Raw genomic sequence first — 14454 nt, forward strand, 5'->3', positions numbered from 1 at the left:
GAGTCACTGCAAAGGTGACATCCACCGCTTAAATACAGTATTCACAAATCTAGTAAAAATATATTCTTAAAATGACCTGTGATTGTATGCATGTAACATGAGCCTTGAAAATGTACACCAATGCATGCATCTGTGTATCATTCCATGACTGTGACTCAATAATTTTAGTTCGGTCACGTTATGTGGCAACATCTCCGGCTGAATTTGTGGCCTCACATTCGTGATGAACATCTACATATATAAAAGACTAAGGATGTCTGCAACAACTCAGCTGGCTTATAATTATATATTGCCATATCAAGAGTCAGATCGTTTGATTCACTTAGTGTCGTGCCTGAAAAAAAAACCAGAAATTGCCAATGGTGTCTTTAGATAAATCTTTGATAAAAAAAAAAAATGCGTGAATGTTTAATTAAGATCTGCTAGATCGGCGTATGTTACTCCGGGTAGAGCTGGTTGATTATATTATAAAAGACAAAACTTCAAATTGCAAAAAGAAATACAAGAGTCTTTCTAGACTTAAGAGCATTTTAATGGAACCCCTCGTAGTATCTTGTTGCTGCCTGGTCGTACGTCACCGGTTCGATCTTCCAGAGTGAAGGTGAAAACGACGGTCACGGCTCTGACATCTCCCCTCCCCATCTCTGTGCCTCTCGAAGTATAAATAGGCATGTCACAGCATCGTGGTTGGCTGGTAGGTGATGTGTGGTGCGTTAAATCGTGGGTACTCACTACCTCCTACAAGATATCTAGCCGGCATGCAAGGCGAGGCCAAATTCTCTCTGTAAGGGGCATCTCTAGAACTTCCTCAGGTGGAGAACCTGCTGCCAGCAGTGGCATGAGCATAGGAATTTCAGGGCTGCGCCTTTTATCTTTTAGTTCCTTAACAATACTGCAGTCTAAGTGCTCATACACCCTTGAATGCTCCAGTTTTAACTCCTTCCCATGAAATTGTATTTGATAGTATCGGAATTTAGCGAAGCCTATGACCACATCACCACCCACAATGCACCCGGGTTGAGCCTGGAGGATGGTGCTCGGACGGGCGACCACGATGCAGCAGACGGTGTGGTAGTATCAATTGTTGGCAGCAGTGTGTCGCTTGCGCACAATAGCTTCCACGCCGTCGCCCACCCTTTTTTGGCCCCTCTCTCCCGATACTTTCCATTCATTGGCTACCACATTCTGATGAGCTCCCCCCCCCCCTCTCCTCCCCCCTCAACTCGCTTTTAAGGGATTAAATCTTGAATCATTGCCTCACTTGATGCAGCTGATCTGGCTGTGACTGTCCCACCTGATGACGGAGACTTGTGTTGCCTCCGAAACGTCGTGATCTTTATTTTATTTTATTATTTTTATTAATTTTGATGTTTTACCTACGTGACTTTACCGAAAACACCTAAGAATAGAATATAATTGTTGTACTGTATGCCAATGCTCCCGCGTCCTGCCTTCGCTCACCCGCATTGGCCAGCTGAGTGACACATTTAGACTGCAATGGTAATAATGATCGTAACGGGTAATAGTGCAGGCCTGGAATGACTTGTGTGCGCCACTGCTGGTGGAAGGGCCTCCACTAGAGGGGGCTAGAGAGCGATCGAGAGGGAATTTGGCCTACTTTTTCCCTTATGGTTCAGGAATCTTCGAAGAGGTGCCACGGGTGACAAGATGTTAACTACCTTGGCTGGTATGGAGGCGGTCGTCGGTTCGATCCCGGCCCTTATGACTGTATATTTGGAGTTTACATGTTCTCTCGGTGGTCGCGTTGATTTTTCTCAATGTTCTCCCGCTTGTCCCTCCATTTAGAATCAACATGCGTTTAGCTGCTATACATTTCCACATGATGATAAGCCACTTAGTTGAGCTATCATTTGTAGACAGGTGGCTTCTGAACAAGAGCTGTATAGCGTAGTGGGCCTTACCTGGTAAAATACAATTTGTTTTGCTTAGTTTAGGTGGCGAGCATCAACAATCGACCCCACCACACACAACCTGCTCGATCGACTAAATTATAAACTACACTTTTATTTTACCAGGCAAGGCCCCACTGAGCCATAGAGCTCTTTTTCAGAAGCGACCTGACCACAAATGATAGCTCAACGAAGTGGCTTATCACGTGGACATTTATAGCAGCCAAATGCTCTAAACGCGTGTTTGTAAATGTGGTCGGGAAAACCAGAGGACCCGGAGAAAAAAAATATCCACGTGACCACGGGGAGAACATGCAAACTCCAAATATACAGGCATCGGGTTCGGGATCGAACCCACGACCTGCTGTATACCAGGCGAGGTAGTTAGCAATAGTATTACTGTGGCGCCCCAATGGTTGTGCCCATCTATAACAGCTGAGTGGACGAAGGCGCTTAGGCAGTGGGTTATGGTTTAAGAAACGTGCCTCGTTTAATTTCAACTGCTAACAGCGGCGCCGCGAGATCGAATCCAACCGGCGGTGCATTTTTCTGTGCTTTGCCGCGTTACAACCGTGGCAGGAAGCGTCTCTTATAACCGTAATAGCCGAACATCAAAAAAATAAATAAAAAAAGGCCAAGAAATGACCGGGTGGAGTGGGTCTTCATAATAGGACTTAAGCGTCAGGGTTCGCGTGACCTTTCCTTGCCCGTTTGTCTCCCTTGCTCCCTCCCCGGATCTGCGTTAGATTGCGCCTCTATGCCTCTGCCTCCCCCGCCCTCCGTACACTCTAATTGCCAATTACCCGCCTCGCAAACACCGTCCATTCGATGAGAGAGAGGCAACATTGTGACGTCATTGGAGTGTCCGTTGTGGTGGTGGTGGGTGGCCAGTGACGTCACACACACGTGTTATATCACCTTCGCTCGTAAGTGGTATAATTGAGTGACGATAAATCAGCATCTTCCAGCTCCCCAAATCGTGTCGGCCTTGGGGGTTCTTCGACCATAATTCAACCGCGCGCGCGGTCACGGTAACGGGTTGGTGAGAGAGAGGACCCCATGCAACTATCGCTGGCGTTAGCCGTGGCCAGCCCGGTGCCCCGTGTGGGGGAGGGGGGGGGGGGCCCTGTGCTAACCACAGCGCCACCGCTCAACCAGGGACTCTTGAGGGAGCACGCGCTGAAGGCAATTTGAACGTAATAGGCGCCGGTCAAGAGGCCGCTCTCAAGTTCTCAACCACGCAAGCCACTTTTTTTTTCTTCTTTGGTTCTTTCGGTTAAGTCACTTATAAAGATAAAATAATAAATTAAATAATAGCATACTACGACGTTTCGATTGCAACACAAGCAATCATCATCAGGTATAAAAGAAATAGCAACAAAAATCTAACCAGAAATCTATAGACAGACACACAAGCAGACAGACATCGCAAAGACACACAGAGAGAGAACACGTATCGGCAGAAAGAGAGAGGTCGTTTCTGTGACGAGGCCTTAAATATAGAGAGGAGGCGGGGGCGGAGAGAGGGAGGGGGCAAAGAAAAAATTAGCATGTCAATTTCTGTTGAAAGGGGAGTTGCCCCCCACCGCCCCGCCCCCCCCCCTCTACCCCCCCCCCCACTGCCCCCCACAATAAATGTTTAGATAGACGACTTGTGAGACTTTATTATGTATGCAAAATTGTCAAACTATATAACAACAATTAACTGAAGTATGACTGATAACTATGTAACACGATTTTTGTTTCTGGGTAGTAAGTGTTATTTTCTAATTGCCTATGAATCAAAAGTATAGAAAATGGCTGTTATTCCCCACAAACTTTGCTTTTGTGACCAGGACTTTATGTGAAGGCATGACACAAATTCGCCCGTTTCCTCATTGATAATAGGTACATTCAAAATATCACTGTCCTGGTCACAAAAGCAAAGTTTGTGGGGAATAATAGCAATTATCTGTACTTTTGAAGCATAAGCAATTAGGACATAACACTTACTACCCAGGAACGATTTTTTTTGTTTTGTTACATAGTGTTATTAATGGAGTGGATTATTCTCTTTGCTTTTGTGTCCTGGTCACAAAAGCAAAATTTGTGGGGAATAATAGCCATTATCTGTACTTTTGAGGCATAAGCAATTAGGAAATAACACTTACTACCCATGAACAAAAAATAAAAAAAAATGTTCGACTGATTATTTGCACCCTCCAAAACTGTTGGCTGATATTATCTTCGGCGGGCAGTATCGCGTCGAGACAGACTTTAAAGTCTAAGTCTCTATTTGTAGATCGAATAACATGGTACGTTATTTTGCGGTCGTGCATTTTTCAATGTTAATTTGACGGCCTCCCTCTATTTTGTGTTTCCCATGCGCGAACACAAAATGTTTCAAATGACCCCCGCTCTTTGTCTGTGCGGCTAATTGCTGTTCTCCCGTGCCTCCTGAGTGCCAAAGATTGCGAGTCTCTGGTGGCCTCCCTCGTGGTTAAATAAAGGAGATTAATCAATAGGCTCGGTTAGAAAGGGGTCAGCTGTGAATGTTTGTTCGCTTGCGGTGACGTCACTCACCGTTGTCTCACCAGTGACGTCATGCCTCCAACACCACCACTCACCACCACCACCACTCTGAACACGTGTAAATAACAAATTACATAAAGTAGTATGTGGGTCGTCTTGGAAGAGAATGCGAGTGCCCACACTTTACCCCACCACTGCATGTAGTTGTACCCGCCGTTTACATTTTAGGGTGGACCAAGGCCGACGGGACTTTGAGAAACCTTTAATAATAATCATTGTTTCAACTTCCACGCCGGCAGGTCAAACCGGCGACCTCCGAATGATCCAATGTGGTGACTATCGCACCACGGCAGCTTCCTCCTCGCGAGTGAGCAGTCGATGTTAACTATCACGTCACACGCGGCACGTGTGGAGTCGTGCTTGTGCGGTTCGATTATATAGCGAGGTGTGTATGTTGAGCCTTTTTGCGCACCGTACGTAGCCAATCGGAGGTGCGGGGGGGGGGACAACAAACTGCACACACAAAAAACACCGCAAATGTTACGCGTGATATTTTTTTGTGTGTTTAGCATCGTGCACACCACGATCGCTAAACAAACGAATATACTTCTTGGAGGGACGCAACTTTATATTTAAAAAATAACAACATCACAGGACTACTGTATGAATAGTTAGGCAAGTTATTGAAGGATGACAAGAATCAAAACGGTGATGAATAGAAGAGCGAGAGCAGATTGGTGCGCTGCTGGAAACACGAACTCGATGATGACCGGTTTCAATCGGCTCATATTACAGTACCCGCGATGACAGAGACTAGAAACATGAATACTGACAAAGTTAATTAAAAATAAAATATAGAATAAAGTGGCAAGAAGGGTGTTGAGTTGCTTGCGATAAAATCCAGAGAGAACGTGAAACTAGAAACAATACTTACGAATTTCGATTTAAAGCTTTCGTGACTGCAGGGATTCATCTTCTTGGTTCTTTCGGTAAAGTCACGTAGAAGGGAAGTAATAAAATAATAAAAATAAAACATAATAAAATAATTCTCACGACGTTTCGGCCACAACGCACCACCAAGCTTGGTGGTGTTTCATTCTTCACCTGAGAACGGCTGCTTGCGTTGTGGCCGAAACGTCGTGAGAATTATTTTATTATGTTTTATTTTTATTATTTTATTACTTCCCTGCTACGTGACGACTTTACCGAAAGAACCAAGAAGATGAATCCCTGCAGTCACGAAAGCTTTAAATCGAAATATAATAATATAATATTATAATAGTATTATATGATTTTAATATATTATTAGATAAATGTATTAATTTATTTCATTTGATATTATTTTATTATATTATTGTATTATGTTTTATATTTTTTATTTTATTACTTCCCTTCTACGTGACGACTTTACCAAAAGGACCTATAAGATGAATACTTACGAAATTGCATAAAAACGCGCCCAAAGAAGGAAGACGATTCGTGCACAAGCACGGAAGGCTTTCTTTACTTACTTGAGCGCACGGACAGATTTCCAACGTGGGTCTTGCCTGCGGTGGTATTTTTTTGCGCTCACGTTAATTCACAACGAGATGACGTCACAGGTAATGCCAACACAGCGTGATTTGTCGCACGCGACTACGTTCTTGGCTGAAAAACCGTATCCTTTTCTGCAATTAATAGCAACATAACTGCAAATAATTATACTGGACCATCCATAGAAACGTTATCGTGACACCCCCCCCTCCCCGTTACAGAGGGATAGATGGACAGAGCTGATGCACAACGCGTTCCAACTGCGGTTGACAGCGTCCAAAAAAAAACCAACCCGCCAATTATTTAAATCAACTACCATAGCGTGGTTGGCATGGGGCTCTGGTGCAAGGAATTGAATGGGGCACCTTTGCCCAATTTTCGTCGCCTTCGCAGCATGTGACCCTGCGCAGTTGCACCGCCTGCACACTCGATCGCTTACGACACTGACTCGTCATCACCACCACCACCACTAACTCCAACCGCTCCGCTGTCCTCCAGTCCTCCGCATCACCCCCACCCCCCTGGCCACTCTTCACTCCTCCTCCTTTCACCACCGCCCCCCAATCTCCCTCTACGCCCCCCCCCTCCCCGACCTTCATTCCCCATGCCCCGCCCCCCTCGCTGCTGGGACGCGGAGCGCGCAGCCTCCTTCCACGCGCTCCGGCACGCGACTCGGCCCGAGGTGGGAGCCCTGTGCATGCTTCTCTGGTGCTTCTCTATACCCGTGACGGCATCACACGCGTGTGCCTCCTATCTCTTCTCGTTCTCTCTCGTGTGTGTGTGTTGCGTGTTCTATTGTACGGTGTGGTACAATGAGCGTCGATATTAGAACGTGTCTTTCGTGAGTGTGGGTTGCCTGTGCATGTGTATGTGCACGTGTTTTTTGAGACGTCTCGTACTCCGTGTTCGTGTGACATGCATAGCAGTGCCCACATGGGTATGACACCCGCTATTCTCTTCCGCTCGTGTATGTGTGCACTGTTATTGTAGTGTGCGTTGTACATGTCGATAAAAAGTGTCATTGGAGAGTGTTTTTTGACTTGAGATTGATATGTGAGCGTTCAATGTAACATACGTAGCACTGAACACGTGTGTGCTATGCACGATTCTCTTTACCCATACAGCATCAAATGCGTGTCTATGTGTGTATTGTGGATAGTATGTATTGTAAGTGTGTGTGTCACGACATTATTTTAGTGAGTGGGTACCTGTGCATGTTATTTAGACATCTTTATATGTAAAATGTACGTATGTGTACCCTTATTACATCGTGGGTAGCTGTTAGCGCTTCGCGCTACGATCCTGGTGACCCGAGTTCGAGTTCCCGTTTTCGGAGCAACATAAGTGATGGTTATCTGAACCCCTAGGTCGACTCAGCCTCAAATGAGTAACAAGTGCGGTGTGTACACCAGAGGGTGGGGTGCTGGCCACCCCACCCTCTGGTGTACCGTGCCGGCCTTCTTAGGTGCTCGCTAACAGCACTTGCCCCAAAAGTCTGTTGAGGCTATATGGGGCGTTTTTGTCATGTGACATATACATGTGAATGTACGTGTGTGTGTGTGTGATAATGTATGCTTTTCAGTTTGTATACTGTGTTCACGTTTGTATATATTTTAGAAGCGACGTATGATCTGTATTCAAGTTATCTGCATTTAGGCACAGTGTTTTGTACGTGTAGTGCTGCGTGTGTGATTCTCTATGTCACTGGGTTAGTGACTTCAACATGGGACATGTTAGCTGTGTCTTTGTAGTGAAATAAGTGGAGCTTATCTCATTACGCACGTCTGTAAAATGACTCACGAGTACTGCGCTATGCAGTATATATATATATAGACTGTATGTCCTGTTTATATACTGCAGGTATAAAATCAATGCGTGTGCCCTGTGTCTTCGCCGCGCATTGTTTACAACAGTGCTGTCCATTCGGCGATGTACTATACATAGAATGTATATTCCCGTGTGCATTATTAATGCACGTCTGCATTGATTACATTGTAACATGTGTATAGCCTGATGTGACATTACATATTGTGCCTGCTGTATTTGCGGCGATTAAGAACTCCTCGTCACGACCGTGACTTGTGATGAAAGAACATCGCGTGTTATATGTGCTGTGGTGACGCGCGCTAGCGGCACTAAGGGGACTTATAGTGAGCACTGTCGTCGGTTCGATTCCCTGCTTGCGAAGCGGTATATGAACGCAGTCTGGTTGTCTTTTAGGTCGGCTCGGTCTAAAAACAAAATAGCCAGAGTGGCGCGTTCATTCTTAACATCAGCATCACGCACCACCGGCCGAGACAAACTCATCCCAGCGCCGCTGTCCATTTTTCGGTGGTGCTGAAACCATCGCCACCTCTACCACCAACGGCTACCACCCCATTCTCGTTGTATGGCGTGTCGCACTTAATAGGCGCTCGCTGACAGCACAATCTGGTGTGTACAGCTTGAAAGCGGCGACTGTGTTTATAGTGGTGGCGGTGGGTGGTGCTGTTGTTGTTGTTGGTGTGTTTATGCGAGCACATCAAAAGCGTGTAGGCTGTGCACGGTGTGAGGCACTGCGGATGCGTCGCTTGGTTCGCTCGCTCCCTGGGCCGGAGAGCGCCGTTGCGACTCTGCGGGGGGAATTGAAATCAAAACGCGGGCACCACTCATGGGATGCGCTGCGCAGTGTAGACAAAATACAACAACAAAATAAAATAAAAATCGCTCGTGAATTTTTTTGGAGGACAAAACTTTTAATTAGCCTTATGGTGCGTATCGTAGTGTTTATCAATAACTTTGCGTTTTTTTGTTGGCAAATATAGCAATTGTACACAGGGGCTTTTTGAAGGCACGTTGAGATGACTCCTATGTACCGTTCCTGTTAGTACTATTTTTCCTCCACATACACTTTAAGTCGACAAATAGACTAAATAGTATATCCTGCTTTTAAAATACACCATTAGTAGCCAATTCGACCTATAATTGTCATATGTTGTTGAGGTGACACATGTGCTAATGCTACCTCAACATGTGCTCATACACCACTGCCGACGCGGCATGTACACCGTTGAATCCACCCCACACCCCCGGCCCCCTCCATAAAATTGCGATTACAATAAAACATCACGTTTTTCAATACGCTTTTCACCAAACAGATGCTGTACATGGACCAACATTGCACAATAGGATTGTCGAAGGGCGCTTTTGAGCAAGCGAATTATTTTAGTCCGCTTTACCCGTGCCACCATTGCACAAAGCCGATTTTACACGAGGTTTGGCCCGAACACCTAACCCCGAGCGTTTGTCCCTTGTATTTATATTAGATAAATACGGATGGACGTTGGAGGTGCAAAGACATATATAGTTTGTACTATAATTGTATTATGAACCACCACCCAATAGAAATATACGGAACTGACAAAACAGCGATAACATGAAGGGAGAAGCATTGTCTGCTTTTTACTTTGCACGTTCATCGTGTGCAGACAGCCGTCGCAACTCTATAAATTGCTCGGAGAATTTTCTCTTTAAAACAATTCCGTTTGTAATTTTAGTTAATATTTTCTCACCCAGTTTTCCGTGTGGGTGTGTGTGTGTTTTGTTTATTCATGTGATGCTCGCGCTAAGGAAATGCTCATCTGGACACACACACACACCACGCCTTATCAGCAGAACACAGTCTGGCATGATAATTAACAGGAAAAAACCCCAACACACACATTATTTAAATGAGTTATAACGCCACAAAGTAACTTATGTGTGCCTTTACGTGGATAGATTTAAAAAAATATATAAATCAGTAATTGCCGAGCGGTTTGTAAATCCTCAATGTGTAAGTGTAATATTTTTTTTTTACCAAATTGTAATTGTTTCCGATAATTATTTTCACACAAAATTACATTCTACACATATTTTGCATGCATACATCACGCTATCTAAATTAATTGCACGTGCATTTTATATGTACATATATATCCACAGAGTTAAAATGCTAATTGTGTAGTTTTCTCCTGCGTTTGCAACGGTAGTCGAAACTAAACAGATGCCGCTCTCTCACACACACACATACCGACGCAAATAAGGCACCGTCTAATAGCATTTCTTGCAGTGTGTGTGGTGCATTTGATTAAAACAAAACAAAAATACGGAAATGGAGACACAAATTAATTCATTTATACTTGAGCGCGAGATTATTTGAGAACCATTCCGACTCTATTTCCCGCCTTGATAAGGTTTCATTACTTTCCAATAGCATCAATCCGCACATTGACTTACGGCCAAATTATTTGCAGACAAAAAGTAATCAGGCTGTCTGTTGAAAATGAGTTTCCTTCATTGGGATAAATGTGCCGCTTCACTTTATGAGTGGCTCACCTAAAACGCATGGTGCCGTAATTTCACGCGCAGCATTCGTGCTGCGCACATTCACTCCCGCTTACACCCAGAGCGTTATTCGCTTGAATATCACATTGGGGGAAAATATTGGTAGGTTGTCCACCTGTATTGCACACTTTATTTGCACACGTGTATCGTAACGCTTATTTATTCAATAAACCATTATATATTTTTACTTATTTATTTCCGTAATCGTAAGCAACATTGTAATTTGGCTTAGACGTTAGATCTTCATTGATTCACGTGATAACATAAATGAGTTGTGCCGCTGTATATCTCGAGCGTATTGCGGCGTGGTGACATCACACGAGCGTAGTATCCAAAGGGTATATGTAAGAAAAACGGTCCGTTTTTTTATGAAAGGTTTTAATCTGAAAGCGCGATAATTTCGGCAGCTCACAACACATCCGATTTAAAATACAGCAGTCGGATTCTTTGAGCGGAGATGCAATTTTAGCTCGCATTCACGCCATCAAATGCGCTTTACAACTGCTTGTTCGAACTCCCGTTCAAGTAATTACACCATTGAGGAATTCACAAATAGTGACCGCGAGTGCTTCTGGATGGTGAAAGCGATTGGCTCAGAGCTTGCGTTTGGCCAGGTCACGTAAGGTGTTCAAACAGGCTTCTCTCATCCGAGGACTCCTTGTTAATTCTTTGAAGAATTGCAACACTTTTTTTTGCTGAAATTCAAAGACGAGCTGTACATTTTCATTACATTTCAAAGGAATTGTTATTCCTGTATTTCTTGTTTTTTAATCAGAGTTGTTTGTAATACTCGGGAAATGTAATTTAACTGAGGGTTCAATTTGACCCCAATCACCCTTCCTAAAAATGGAAATAAGCAAAAATTCATCCAAATAAAATAAAATACAAATTAGTATATACAGTACCATATGCACATATTTTAACTAAAATTAGGAAATTAACATGTTTAAGTTGTATATTTAAAAAAAACCAATTTGCACCAGAAATTAAAAAGGAAAGGCTGTGCACTGTTATATATTTCTCGTTATGACGCCGAGATGGCAATGTATTTTTGAACAATTCTTCAGTTCTTTATTTAATGGGTTTATATATTCACTAGGAATAATTGTCGTCCATCGTGATTATTCATAACCCGTTAGTCCTGTTTTATCTCATTCCAATTTGCCTATGGGTTAAATCATACCCTCCTGGCCTTAAACAGCAGCTGTAGTACACTACCCCTGGTTGCAAAATATGATCACGTACGCAATCATAAACAGTCATATATGCACTACTCTTGAGTCAAAGTTTATCTACCACTGCAACATAATTCACGCCTGATTGTGTGCATAAACATGCTTTCTTTCATTCACTGCAAATGGGCACTTGGGAGTAATCACCTCGATTTCCAAGAACTCTCCCTGACACTTGGTAACGGTGTCTTATGGTTGTTATTGTTTGACTTGCATCACACTGGGATTTTTGCACACAGCGTTGTAATATGGTGGGTTTTTGTCTTTCTGGAAGATTTGCTGGTTTATCCAGGATGTTTCTGTTGCGCGTCGTCGCTTTAAGATGTTCTCTGTTCAGATTTTGTTTGTTGCGGTTGCACCCGACTCAAGAGCCGCATGGCTCACAGGGCTATACCTAATAAACGAAACTTTAACTTTATTACTATTGCGACGGTGTTGTTTCCCACTTTTAATGTGGGTGAACCTTTGAAGTGATACACTGCCATCACAAGCAACTCTAACTTAGATCCAAAACGGCAGAGAATCAAAGGCATGTGGAGAATTTAAGTTTTTTTTATTACAGTCAGATTCAAATGTTACATCTTTTCAAATTAAAAAAAAAGTGTTAAACGTTCAAATTTCTGAATTAAGTTCTTAACGGCAATGATTCATTCTCAACATACCGATTGAGCTACATATACATTAACTTGGAGATTAGTATCAATTTCAAGTTAACTATTTGGGGATAATTTGTCTCAGGTAAAGCTATCATATTGACCTTGAGAGTGTTTTAGATGGGACATTTAGGTCAGCGCCATTCTATTGCAGAGGGTTACACGAGCCTTAATAATGTCCGCAGGTTACACAATACCGCAATTTGACATTTCATCCAGGGGTTGACACCTCCTCGAACACAGGACCTGAATCTCCCTCCCCCATGGCATCCATGCTGTTGACTCCCTATCCCTATTCAAGTCCACACTCAAGACCTAATTTTTTGTTCCTTTGCACTGAAACTGACTGCCTCTTTCTTCTGTATAAAATAGGTGTGCCCACTGTTTTGGTACGGCTAAGATGCACTCGCATAGTGAATCTCTTTTACTCAAAATTGTACTTCGTAATAATAATAATTTCGTACATTTGATGTTTACGAAATTCTTACGTGACAAAAGCGATCACGAAGGTGAAGATATTCAAATAAAGTATCTACAGTCGTCTCACAGTGGAGGGCAATGTTGCTATGCGTAATCTCAATTTCACGGTACAGGCTTCGCTCGCTTTATGCGGGGATATGCGTTCGAACAAAAGGGCTTACAGTACACAAACAACGTGGTCCCACGTTCCACCACATAGTCGTGTACGAGTGAATTAAAACCGCGTCACATAGCGCATTTTGGTGAAAAATAGGTGCGCTATATGTACGCAAAATCGCACAAACTGAACCCACACAATGAGGCGGACCTGCAATGTATCAAACGTGGAAAATTTGAACCAGGACGCTGACACGCAATGACCTACCCTTTTTGAATGACGTGGCGGCGATCTTTAAAGTCCACTAGGCAGCAGACCGCGCGCACTCTGCGGTCGGCACGCCCACGGCAATAGCCAGGGGCGGCCCGCCGGATTCGAACCGTGAACCTCTGCAACATGCGGCGAACTCACTCCCGCCAGGCCGGGTCGCCGCCCCAATTTGTATTACGCACGATTGCGTGAGCACTGGCAAAAGGGTGCTGCGCCCATCCATCCGTACGGCTCCATGGCCTCGGTTCGTGCTGCTCCAACCCCACCGCCCTTTCTCTCCTTCCCTACCGCTGGGGGAGATGGAGGCGGGGGGTTGGAAACGATTGTTCATAAAGAATTTTTCTTTTTCAACCTTCATGCCAAGTTTTAGTTCACATTAGGCCCTTTGGTTGAAGCGGACATTCATGACAGAGGGGAACACTCGGCAGAGGGATGCCAAGATGGGAGCGCGAGCGGGGGTGGGCGTATCCCTGATGATAATCAAAAATTCATCGTCAAGCGTCCGTAGACAAGGTTAAATGATGCTTACGGCATACATGTTCCCCTGTGTGCTTCCCCGAACCCGTACCATGCAGGGGCATGGGAGAATTAGTTCCCACGTGTTCCGCCTTGGCTTAATCACTGCATTAGGCTATTCCGCGTCAAAACATCGATTGCTATTATTGTTTACTCCCATCGTTTTTTCTTAAAACAAAAACATAGCCCTGAAATTGAACACGATACCTTTTCCACTGCCATATCCGAGCCGAGCCAGTGCTTGGCCTTCACCGTGCAGGTGTTGCGTTTTCTTTCACTGGTTATTTGGTAAGTCGATCTGGAACTAAACCTTACGAGACATCTGAATCTGGCTTGGGGTTATGCAGGTGCCAGGGGCAGTGCTAATGACTAATTAATTGTGTGTGACATCGGAGAGTACACTGTAAGGACACGACATCAATGCAACATCTGCGTGTGCATCAAACCCGTTCGTTGTCATGTGTGTGACATCAGCAGCACGGCTTGGGTTCTGAAGTGGAAAAAACGTCTGGTTCAGGAGCTGCCAGCTATAATGGGAAATATGCATCTGTAAGTATTGCTATTGACTACTCCTCCCACTATCGTGCTTTTGCATTAACCACGTGATGTCACGACCAGTTCCAAGTGTGGCCCACATAATAGCTTCCAGCTCACTGACGAAAAGGGAACTACGTGGCCTGCTTCGGGAGTCCACGTGGTGCTGGGTTGGCCCGATAAGACTGGCTGTGGGAACCCAGGCTGAGCCTACGAGCCCTGTTTGCAAACGGAGCCGGTTTGCTTTCCAGCGGTTGTGAAAACGTGGTGTTGCGCATCATGCTGGAAAATCCCTTTAACTGACCCGGAGGAGTGAATGCTCTCCTGCCCGGCATCTCATGCAGCGGGCGATA

At 44.4% G+C, this 14454-nt stretch overlaps 1 protein-coding gene across 23 annotated transcripts in view; it reads left to right on the forward strand.

Moving 5' to 3' along the window:
- The first annotated feature begins 6560 nt into the window (after positions 1-6560).
- The window catches only part of LOC133341416 (neurexin-1-like), a 395989-nt gene continuing 388095 nt past the window's right edge, over positions 6561-14454 (forward strand). For 21 of the 23 annotated variants that reach the window (XR_009755044.1, XM_061550004.1, XM_061550015.1 and 18 more), the window contains exons 1-2: positions 6621-6636; positions 14045-14116. The gene's annotated coding sequence lies outside the window, so the exon portion shown is untranslated. Of the gene's footprint in view, positions 6637-14041; positions 14117-14454 lie in introns of all 23 variants that reach the window. The other 2 variants (XM_061550006.1, XM_061550005.1) reach the window with 2 other exon arrangements.

Source organism: Lethenteron reissneri, chromosome 11 (genome assembly GCF_015708825.2).
Source record: "Lethenteron reissneri isolate LAM-NWPU_2019-01 chromosome 11, ASM1570882v1, whole genome shotgun sequence".
Lineage (NCBI taxonomy): Eukaryota > Metazoa > Chordata > Hyperoartia > Petromyzontiformes > Petromyzontidae > Lethenteron > Lethenteron reissneri.